Raw genomic sequence first — 12,713 nt, 5'->3', positions numbered from 1 at the left:
GTACCTAGGTGCAACCTGATCAAAAATTATTTTTGATAAGAATATGCATTATGTACCCAAGTACAACCGGGCCAAAATATTTTTTCTACAAGAATCAAAAAAATATATGTTATGCACTCGTGTGCAACCAGTCAAAACCTGTTTTCCGTTGAAATTATACATTATGCACTCAGGTGCATCTTATGTACTTCTTGAGTAAATCTAGGTTTATCCTAATAATCACCTAGAATATATGATACACAACCAAAATTATTAATTCATGATCTCGAACAATAAACCCACTACCCTTACCATCACATCAACCAAAAACTAAGTACTCCATTAAAGTAGAAAAAGAAAGAGGAACAACAAAAGAATTCAAAAAAATATACAATATGCACTCATGTACATCTAGGCCAAAATCCATTTTTCTATCGGACTATACACTATGCACTCAGGTGCATTTTATGTATTTCGCTAATTATTGCTCGCAGCCGATAATTAAGACCAACAGTTCACGGTACAAACCATACCTTTCATTTCTATTAATAATTAAACTAAATATCAAATCAATTTTAATTTTCCGTGTCTCTCTTATCCACTGAATTCACTTCTAACCCGTTGAAAACCCCATTGAACCATGGCTCACGATTGCATAAAGGAATGGAAGATTGGTCGGGTACTTTTGTCGGACAGTTGTGTGTCTAGCAAACTAATTATGGCCAAGAACTGGTTGCATATTTGAGCCAACACAAATCAGCTCCTTTCCTGCATTACATGAAATCAACACAAATCCATTCACGACTCTAAAAAATCTATTGAGTGCCACTGTCCCAACCATTTATCACAAATTCGACGGAGAACCTACTTTCTTCTTCTTGTTTAGCTCCACTATTTCATTCAACTTCAAATTCATCAAACTATATGTAGAGAAAGAAAAATAATTGTTAAAAAGGATTAAACGTTGGCTTTGAAGGAAACTGTGTAGTGGATGTAACATCAAATCCAAAGAAAGTTCGTAAGGTTTTTACTCCGACGACGAACAGGAGGGGACAAGTTGAGACTGTGTCAAATACCATTCCATCATTGATTTGTGACTGCAATTATGCAAATTTTTCTATCCAGTATTAATCGTTAAAAGGATGCTACCGCTCCGTTGATTGCTATTAAGATCCAATCAAATCAAACTCCGACGATCTCTGAGCTCCACCGGAATTGCACCTGTCAAATGAATACTGTTTCGTAGATGGAGAATTGCAAGCTTATTAAGCTTACAAATCCACGGAGGAATCTCTGCGCTTAACAGATTAGTCGATAACAAAAACCAATTCAGTATTGTTTGCTGAGAATTACTCTTCTGTTTCAATCGAAGGTATATTGAGACTAGAAAAGAAGAAAGGTTATTTTAGTAAGCTATCATAAAAAAAAAGTTAAGATAATTGGGTGAAATATCCAATTTGGATATTACAAAATTATTTTAAAGATTGTTGAACCCTGAACCCAATATTTTACACGTTTTATATACCAAGAAATTCAAATCCAATGGCTAATTAACCAAAAAAAAACTGAAAAAACTATTAGCAGGAAATAGTCCCACACGCGAAACCAACAACTACTCCATAATTTTTCACGTGTGGTTATATAAAATTCTTTTATGCAGTCATACACTTTCATTAAGGATGACAATGCATGATAGAGATGTGGTTATATATAATGGTGGTAGGAGTACACAATGGCTGCACAAAAGATGTGTGGTGATTAATCCTGTTAGAAGACATTAACAAAATATTAACCAATCAAAATATTGCTGGTATTGAAAACGAAAAAGAGAACAATTTGCAGAAGAAGAAACCCAGACCTAGCCGCGAACTAAAAAACCAAAACGGAAGAAAATTGGTAAAGTATTTTAGGAAGGAAAATCAGTAATTCACAGATATGGTCAAAAAGGACACTGTGCACCAAAACTGATAAAGTGGAGGATGAGGTTAGAAACGAAACTGTCCACTAAAAATGCCCCAAAAGACGGCTACTAATCTCGTTTGATTTCATTGATCACAAATCGACCACGCTGTGGATGAGTTTCAAACACCAATCAACTATCTCTAACTCCCCACACCCTATTTCCAAATGGGGTACGAGGAGCATCTTGTCCTCCTTGTTCGTCACCAGCAGTGGCTGCTGCTCCCTCATCTCTAGCCCTATTTCTACAATCATTGCCACCACTGAAAAAGCGGGGTCTAACAACACCACCCAATATTTCGCTTAGCAATCTGTATGGACAAACTCGAATATACTTTTAAGACAATCAACAAGACTCAATCAATTAAAAGTATATCAACGAGTTTATATCTCTCTCTTGTTTTGATTTACTCAAGCAATAACTACAAGTTATAATCAAATACAAGGAATAACTTCGATGGTACAAAAGACCAATATCCAAGGATCAATCAATGACAATCAACAACCAAAGGTTGGATTACTCTAATTGATGATCTAACGCACAACCTGTATTATTTCAATTATAAAGATAAAACAATATAATGCGGAAATTGAAATAACACAGACACCAGAAATTTTGTTAACGAGGAAATCGCAAATGCAGAAAAACCCCGGGACCTAGTCCAGATTGAACACACACTGTATTAAGCCGCTACAGACTCTAGACTACTCCAACCTAACTTCGGACTGGACTGTAGTTGAACCCCAATCAATCTCCCACTAATCCAAGGTACAATTATGCTCCTACGCCTCTGATCCCAACAGGATACTGCGCACTTGATTCCCTTAGCTGATCTTAACCACAACTAAGAGTTTCTACGACCCAAAATCGCAGGCTTTGACAATAAACAAATCTGTCTCACACAGAAAAGTCTATCAAAGGATCAATCTGTCTCCCATATATAAACCCTATAGGTTTTGTTCCGTCTTTTGATAATAATCAAAGTGAACAGGAACCAATTGATAATCCGGTCTTATATTCCCCAAGAACAACCTAGAGTTATCAATCACCACACAACAATCTTAATCGTATGGTAGCGAAACAAGTTGTTGCGGAATCACAAACAATGAAACAAAGGTGTTTGTGATTACTTTTTATATCTTGCTTATCAGAGATATCAATCTCAAGCCAATCAATCTGATTGTACTCGTACGATAGAAGATGTAAGATCAGATCACACAACTACGATAAAAGGCAATCAATCTGATTGGTATGGCTTCACAATCCCAATGAAGTCTTTAAGTCGTTAACCTGGTTCTAGAAGAAGAAAACCAAAGGTTAAAGGAGAATCGACTCTAGTATGCAAACTAGTATCACACGTAAGGTGTGGGGATTAGTTTTGCACAATACTAGATGTCTCCTTTATATAGTCTTTCAAATCATGGTTTGCAATCAATGTTAGCTTAGTAAAAAAGCATTCAATATTCACCATTAGATGAAAACATGATTTAGATTCAAGCTAATATTTATCAACCATTAGATCAAAAACTCAGCTTGTTACACACACTTTACAATGCACGCTTCTAGGTTTGTTAACCGTACCCAGACGTATGCACTTGTTGGTTCAACAATAGTTAACCAAAAGGTTAGCCATATGAGCATTTCATATCAACCATGTTCTTCTTCACCATAACTAGTTCAAATGACTTCAAAGATGCTTGAGATAGCAACGCATGCGAGTTCGACCGAGCAATGATCTAACAGTCTCCCCCTTTGTCAATTTTAGTGACAAAACTATCAATACATATGGAATACAAAAAAGATAAAGAAACTTTAGTAGCTCCTATTCCATATGTCTAATCTTCAACATTCCGCGAAATCTTCGTCACTTCCAAGTACTCCAATGATCCCAAAGGTTGTAAGTTTAGCATCACCGTTGTTGAAGATTCGTTGCTATAACAATGAGAAAACATAGTTCTCGATCATTGTTATACAGTGTCATAGTATTATTACACAGCGTCAAAGTTTAATTGTATCACAACTTCAACAATAGTACTATGGTGATATGTATCACTCCCCCTTAGTCAATACCTCATCTCACATGAAAACCACTCCCCCTTACATAATGATCTGAAAACCATATGTATTTGTAGTATGAACTACATATTAATTCTCCCCCTTTTTGTCAATAAAATTGGCAAAGGTACAAGAACGGGATCATAATGAAATTTCCAAAAGAGACATTTCATGACCAAAAGAAAAAATACATACCAACTTAGATGCAATCATAAAGACAAAGCTAAATGCATTTATCAAGGAGTTTAAATATACAAGATAACCCCTCTAGTATTCCACATCCGCACTCTCCTCAAGATATTACCATTAAGCACAAGTTCAAAAGAACTCTCCCCTATTTGATGTCATTCCCGAAAGAAAAACAAGAGTGGCCTTAATTTCAAAAGGAAAGAAGGATTTTGTTGGACACCAAAAACCATGAGAATGATTTTCTATATCCAAAAAAAATCAATCAAATTAATCACAAGTAAACCCATGATTAATTTAATCGGAATACACAATCAAATTAAACACAAGATGTGATCAATTCAATTGTTTATGCTCAACATAAGAGAACATATGGAGACACGAAAATACTCAACTAGATTAATTACAAGAGAACCCATAATTAATCTAATTGGAATACACAACCAAACTAATTACAAAGGTAATCAATTTAATTGTCATTTGTTTTGCTCGACATAAGAAAACTTACGGAGCAATAACTAAATAAAATAAGATGATTAATTTAGTTCAATATGCTCGACATAACATATCTCACGGAACACCAACTAAGCTAATAAATCAACTTGGTTGTATAGTGCTCAACATAAGATGCATTACGGAGCCTCACAGTAATATATAAAAATATGGATCAGGGATGATCAATACTGCGGAATACACAAGGATTTCATTGTATCTTCAATCACTATTTGCATAACGATATTAATAGACATAATCCTTGAAAACAAAAGATTTTAACCTATCTTACATCAAATGTTTGACAATATAGGCTTAACTTTTGTATTTGTCAAAAGTCTATTCATTCTTTTACCAGTACATGAATACCGATTACAAACGACTTTACTTTTGACAGACTATGGGAAAAATAGTAAACGAACGTAAACACCAATATCCCATAACAAATTGCAATATATCAAATCACAAAGATTAATACTGCAAAAACATCATCTTCCAAATATTTTTTTTGGAATTTAAACCAAAAAACCTAAAAAAACACAAGAAGATGAAACATAATAGCTATGTGTAGTCACAATCATTGTTATTCAAGCACTAGTTATTCTTCCGACTAAGCCAAAAAGAAGACATACTAGGAAACAAATAACACAAGCTAAAAGAAAATAGACTCCGGTGTTATTCTGAACACGAACTAAGATCATCTGGACGGTTCAGACTCCTCATGAGACAACGGGTCTTTCATCTTGTGATCGACAGCACTCATTGCAGCATTAGAGAGGTGATTCTCTTTGCGAAGATCATTGATGTAAGACTTTATGAGACCAAGGTCAGCAGTAACCTTTTCCAACTCAGTTTTCAATGCATCAAGATTTTTCAGAGTAACAATGAGATCTTTTTTTGCTTCCCCAAAGTACTTAAGAAAGTCATGAAAAACTTCAGCAGAAATCATATCATCCTTTTCAGCATCCTCATGAATATAGGCAAAATAACATGAAGCATTAGGATGATCTTCATCTCCAAGGGTTCTTTTCTTCTTGGACTCAACAATACCTTTGTCAAGGAATCCTCTTGCAAACCCACCATAGCAGGATGAAGAAGAAGACATTCTTGACAACCCAGAAAACAACCTAGAGTATGCGTACATGACTTCTACAACTCAATAGGTAAGTATATAAGGGTTTCTTAGGGAAGAAGGTTTTTAGGGTTTACAAACTGTTGGCTCGTGATGGAAACCCGTGTACATATACGAATACAACATGGCCCAAAAGGAATAAAACAAACAAAACAAAAAAATACCTATGCAAAAGTGTTTGTGATTGATACTCGAGCTAAAGACGATAAGAAAATAGTTTAGAGAATCAGAAAACACTTTGCAATCAAGTATACCTGACTATATCTCACTCAACCAGGATTTTTGTGAATGAGATTCCAACCTTGTGATTAATTAGTAAAAGTATGAGCTTTGAGCTCATCAAATGACCGTAGATTACGGTTGACTCACTTTTTCCAAGATCTTGAGGAAAAACGGATATGATGTGAAAAGTTATCATAAAATTTGTTATCATCAAAATAAGATGCATAGTTTTTGTTTTTACCTGAAGTAGCTTGATCAGGAAAATTTGACAACCTGATTGTAGCGCCCCCTAAGCTCGCAACTGACTAATCCAAGAAATTAACTAAATAAGAGACACTAACGAATCTAAACTATATACTGAAGCATTCAATTAAGAAATCTGCTGCAAAACTTAACCCAAAACTAGCCCGCTCTGAAACATATATATATATACAAGAATTTCTCTCAAATGATACATATACAATATTCATTTGGTTTACAAATAAAACATACAGTATAATAACATAGCCGAAGTTAATTAAACTAACAAACTCAACTCCTCGAAGCTTCCGCTGCGCAACCCTGATCTATCTCTGAAACTAAAAGTGGGAATGGGTGAGCACATCATCCCTAAAAGGGGTGCCCCATGGAATAATATTTAACTTTCAAGTAATCATTGAAACGATCTGAAAATAATTCATGTTTTCTCTAACACTAAACACAACCAAATCGCAAAGGTAAACAATCATGTATATGGAACTAACTCCTTCCAAACAAAATATAATATGGTGACTCGTCCCGCACCTAGATAGCTATGTGGTGAACTCGTCCCGCACCTAATATGCATAGCTCGAAAGTGAGTAGCATAAATGAAGGAGCAGTACCTATATACCACAGATGGAAATTCTCATTTCTAAACAATAAAATGGAAATACTTATTTCCCGAACAATTCATAAAGACAAACAAAGCATTGCAATAACTTTCCAAGCAGTGGATAGATTAAAAGAAATAACAGAACTTTCGTAAATCAAAGTTGAACAATGCATGGAAAGCACAATCAGATGATGCATGAATTTGTTAAACATAAACTTTTGTAAAGAAAACAACAATGATCATAAAAGACCTAAATATATATTCCCACCTCTTTTGATGACAAGCCACGCCTACATAGAGATCCACGATCCACTGTTTCATCATTCGAATCGAGCGTTGTTAATATAGACTAATTGTTAATCACACAAGAATATAAAAATCTAACCAAAGTGGATCATACAAGAATCATATAGTTCTATTTAATGATCCTAAGCCCATTTATGACTTTACACATTATAAATCTCTATCTTTAGCATATCTAAGGCTTACTAACTCTATTGGGTTGATTCCATAGTTCACTAGTTAAGTCAAAAGAGTATCTACAACTTTGTAGAAGAAGCAAAAAGCTAATTCGGACCATAAAGGTCTCATTCAGGTCCATTAAGAGAATTAACTCTAAGCCCAAGTCTACTAACCAAGCCCATTAACTAAGGTCCGGCCCATCTGAGTCAACTAACAGTCAAACTAACGGTCACACGTCAACTAACAGTCTAAATCCAGTCAAGGTCAAGTCCAGGGTAATCAAATCGGTCAACTGAGTCAATGACTCGGGTCTAGTGACTCGGTGAGTCAAGCTGATTCGATTCAGGTTAACAAGACTAATTCAACTCAGTCAGATTAACTGAGTCAGCTAAGGTTAGATCAGTCAGACATATCTGACTGGGTTTACAAAACAGCACAAGACCTAAACTATTACAGCTTCAATTCCTACAACATAATCCTTCTCCTTATCATTTCAACTTCAATCAAATTCAATCTACAGTTCTCATTACAACAAAGAAACATATACATTTCAATTAAACTTCATGATTTAACTTCCACTACAAACTTAGACTTACCTGTAAATGCAGTTGAAAGCTTCCACTGAGGAGATTCAATTCACCATAAACTAACTCAGATTCCTCTTCTTATTTACACTTCAACAATCAATACTATCAAACTCGGTTACCATAATTTCATAACTCAATTACAACTGATAATTCGGTTTACCTGCAATTGCATCCCTATGCAACACCTTTGCTACTAATTATAATGACTAGTAATACATACACCACCAATACAGCTCTAATGCTAAGTCCAACTCATACTTCTCGAGACACTAGTCTTTCCCCAACTGCAACTTCTCAATTCAAACCATCATCCTCCGCAACTTCAGTCTCATAAACAATACCTTCTTGGCGTTCAACCTAATTAAGTTCAGTTTCATCTCAAACTCAACTGTAACACAGATTCAAACCTAATCTGCAACTTTCACTTTAATCATACTTCACTAATCACAGTACGTCATACTTTAATATTGTCTTAGTCTTATTTCATAATTAGTTCATGTCTTCAAGAACACTCCCAACCACCCATACATCCACAAAAATTCAATTACAAAGTGTAATTACATAACCACCTGCACTTCATATTTCAAATTCAATTAATTACCTCTACAAAACAACACTATTACTCCCTATAACATCATTGACACCGCACCTTCACTATCACTATCTTCTCATGCATACCCTGTACACCATTCTATTATTCAGTTCACTATAACTCCATGCAATCAACATCAGTACCAACACCAGTTCTTAAAGATCAATCCCTGTAGGAGTATCTCATTCACCCAAGCATAACAACACCAAATCCAGCACACAGAACTTCAATTCAAAAATACATACAACTATTATACAAATTTGGTAATTCAGAATGGATGAAAATAAATCCAATTCAATTCAGGAAACAGAGATTACCTTAAATTGTTGAATTCAAACTCTTCTATCCAACTGCAGTTCAACCCATGAACCCTAAATCCATAATCCAATCGAGACCCTAATTCACTAGTTACTCAAATCTTCAGTCATACATTCAATCTCTTCCTTAAATAACTTCACAACATCAATACAACAATAACCCCTTTGCTCTTACATCAACCAACTTTACTCTCATAACTACTCAGTCATCTTCTTATCAACAGAAATCCTGATTTACTAATTTGGGGAAGAACACATGAACCCTGGTTTTCGATTAAGCAACCCCAACTTCAAATTCAAAACCCCAACTTCCAAGTTCAAGTTAAACACACCTCCAATTCGATCTTCTAACCTTCCATTTCGTCTTCCCTAACTTTTCGTTGGGCCCTAATTCTTCAGTCCTTCTCTGATTACCCTTTCCTAGTAACTCTGAATAAACTACTTGAATTAACACCACAACGATCATCAGATCGACCAACCCATCTTTAAACATCTTCTTAATCATCTCAAATCACAACTCCAATGAATATCAAAAACCCTAATCATTGATTCTTAATTCAATATTCATCTACTAAAACTTCTTCTTATCTTTTAATAATGAAAACCTATCATCTCAAACTCATCAAAGATTCAATTTCATAAAATCTCTCAACTAACTTTAGAAACCATAACTTCCATCGTTCAAGGAATCTCCTCATCAACATCAGTAACATTATCTACTTAATATACTCCTTCTTATTGACCGATTATCACAGCGAAAATTCTCAAACCTCACTCTCACTCGCTAGCAGCAGAAGACAGGGAAGAAGAAAGAGAAGAAACGAGAAGAGAACAGAAGAAAGAAGAAGAAGACAATAGAATGAGAGTTATCCTCTCGATTCGATGGGATAAGGCCGGCAAAAGTGTTAAAGTAATCCAAGAATCTGATAAGGGAAAGCCACGACATGTCCTTGTTGCATCAAAAGCGTTTTCCGTAAATGACAATTTCACCCTTCACGTTGTCTTGGTGTTTTCTTCTTTATCTAATATCTGTTTCACACGTTCGAGTAGTCCATTTCGCGTAGATTTTCGAGATCTAATCGATGGCACTAGTTTCGTATCTGGATCTTTATTAGATTAATTATTATTAATTCTCGTTCGTGTTAAAATAATCGAGTTATTATCAGCTAAGACGTCTCTTGACTGGTCTAATAGCGTTGACGAGTTTAAGGGTCCTTACACTGTTAATGATCTCTTTATATCCTTCAATTATCATTTTTAGATTGTCTTCGCCATCTTTGCTTCTTTCTTCTGGTTCCTTTTTCACATCGAGAACAACATCATTTCCCTTTCTATCATAAGAAGATTTGTGAACTCTTCTTCGATGAAATGATTTAGGAAGTCTGTCTCTCTTTTGAACATTTGAGGAACATCTTGAACTGACCTTCCTGGTATAGAACACATGGTGAGTAGTAACACCAATTGGGTTAGACATGCGAATGTCAATTACACCTTTAAGAATCAAATCTAAGGTGTGTTGAAGACGATCAATAGATTTGTCATTCCACCTGGATTTTCTCTCTCGTTCAACATGTCCTTTTGAATCACAAAAGAGGCATACTTTCCGATCAAGGAGGTGACTAGGAGAAACGGTTTTACAACCATTTTTAGGAGACTTCTTCCTTCCATTTGGTGTAGAAATTCCTTCATTAGAGGAAGACACAAACACATCATTTCTTTCAGGAAGGGATTCTGATTTTACTTCTGGTTAAGGAACGTTTTCAGTCGTGGCAGAAGTACTTGGTATATTAGACTGCTTAAAGGATCCTTGAATAGAGAGTTTACTCGAGCAATGTTCAATTTCCAAGACATCCTTTTTCAGGCTATCCTCAAGAGTCATACGTGAAGAATGACCTTCAGTATTTTCTTTGAAATTGCAGTCTCTTATTACACCAAGAAGAACATTGACATGGTGTTTCAACCGATTAAATCTATCAGCTTGGATTCTAGCAAGATTTAGAATCAATTCACTCTCTTCAGCTGTTTTTCGTTCATTAATAGAGATGGTCTCTTTTGAAGGGTAATCGGAATCACACATGTCAGTGTTTGTATGTCTCGTCGGAACACAAGGTTCGTCTATATTCGAGATTGGAGTATCTTTCTCTTTATTAGAATTAGACGATACAAAGCTTTTATTTCTGGTGATGTGTTTATCAGAGATAATACTCTTGTCCATAGAGTGATATCGCTACAAACACAGACTTGTAAGGTCTTAAACGTGTTTTCCTGCTCTGATACCAATTGAAAAAGCAGGGGTCTAACAATACCACCCAATATTTTGCTTAGCAATCTGTATGGAGAAACTCAATATACTTTTAAGAGAATCAACAAGACTCAATCAATTAAAAGTATATCAACGAGTTTATATCTCTCTCTTGTTTTGATTTACTCAAGCAATAACTGCAAGTTATAATCAAATACAAGGTATAACTTCGATGGTACCAAAGACCAATATCCAAGGATCAATCAATGACAATCAACAACCAAAGGTTGGATTACTCTAATTGATGATCGAACGCACAACTTGTATTATTTCAATTATAAAGATAAAACAATATAATGCGGAAATTGAAATAACACAGACACCATAAATTTTGTTAACGAGGAAACCGCAAATGCAGAAAAATCCCGGGACCTAGTCCAGATTGAACACACATTGTATTAAACCTCAACAGACGCTAGCCTACTCCAAGCTAACTTCGGACTGGACTGTAGTTGAACCCCATTCAATCTCCCACTGATCCAAGGTACAGTTATGCTCCTATGCCTCTGATCCCAGTAGGATACTGCGCACTTGATTACCTTAGATGATCTTACCCACAACTAAGAGTTTCTACGACCAAAAATAGCAGGCTTTGACAATAAACAAAGTTGTTTCACATAGACAAGTCTATCAAATGATCAATCTGTCTCCCACAGATAAACTCTAAAGGTTTTGTTCCATATTTTGATAATAATCAAGGTGAATAGGAACCAATTGATAATCTGGTCTTATATTCCCGAAGAACAACCTAGAGTTATCAATCACCTCACAACAATCTTAATCGTATGGTAGCGAAACAAGATGTTGCGGAATCACAAACAATGAGACGAAGGTGTTTGTGATTACTTTTTATATCTTGCTTATCGGAGATATCAATCTCAAGCCAATCAATCTGATTGTACTCTTACGATAGAAGATGCAAGATCAGATCACACAACTACGATAAAAGTAGTATCGGTCTAGCTTCATGATGAGCCCGAAAGTTCGGCGCATTTTCACCCATAACTATATTAGCAAGGCCTCATTCTATTACTAATAAAATTGTTTTATGTCTTTTCAAGGTACTAAGCTCTTATGAAGAAAGTTGCTCGAAAAGTGGTTTTTGCACCCACGAAGGATACTTGCTAAACGGACCCCTACTTTGGATAAGGGGCAGCTTAATTACTAAGGGGAACCTTCTTCACTAATCAACACCTATTTCTATTCACACTCCAGCACTCAGGATAAGGGGAGACCTTCTTCTTCGTTTGAATATTCAATTTTGGCGGGAAAATGGTGGCAGAATTAGGGTTTGGCTTTTGGAGGTGTTCGAGTTAGTCTTAATGACTGAAATTGAATGGGTATCTTCCTTTTGGTTAAACAGGCTTGGGATAGCAAGTTGTTTAAACTCGAAGAATCAGGAGGTTACGTGGAGTTAGAAGAAAAACAGGTTAATGCACGTGCCCGTGAGATATTTTTGGAGTATGACTGTATTTTTGGGAAGATATTATTCCAGATTTTCATGGGATTTGAACAAATATTATATGCTCACTATGTACACACGTCTTTTACGTGTTTTGAAGAAGCAAACTTGG

At 35.5% G+C, this 12,713-nt stretch overlaps 1 long non-coding RNA gene across 1 annotated transcript; it reads right to left on the bottom strand.

The window, feature by feature from the left end:
* Window positions 1-6,439: 6,439 nt before the first annotated feature.
* LOC113344937 lies at window positions 6,440-9,678 on the bottom strand. The gene is made up of 3 exons (XR_003357947.1): window positions 7,938-9,678; window positions 7,148-7,191; window positions 6,440-6,604 (listed from the first exon to the last, which is right to left on the bottom strand). It is a non-coding gene; the product is annotated as an uncharacterized LOC113344937 (long non-coding RNA).
* Window positions 9,679-12,713: the final 3,035 nt, after the last annotated feature.

This window comes from Papaver somniferum, unplaced genomic scaffold (assembly GCF_003573695.1).
Source record: "Papaver somniferum cultivar HN1 unplaced genomic scaffold, ASM357369v1 unplaced-scaffold_80, whole genome shotgun sequence".
In the NCBI taxonomy this organism is placed as follows: domain Eukaryota; kingdom Viridiplantae; phylum Streptophyta; class Magnoliopsida; order Ranunculales; family Papaveraceae; genus Papaver; species Papaver somniferum.
The sequence above is the reverse complement of the archived record's forward strand: the minus strand, read 5'-3'. Positions and strand labels throughout refer to the sequence as shown.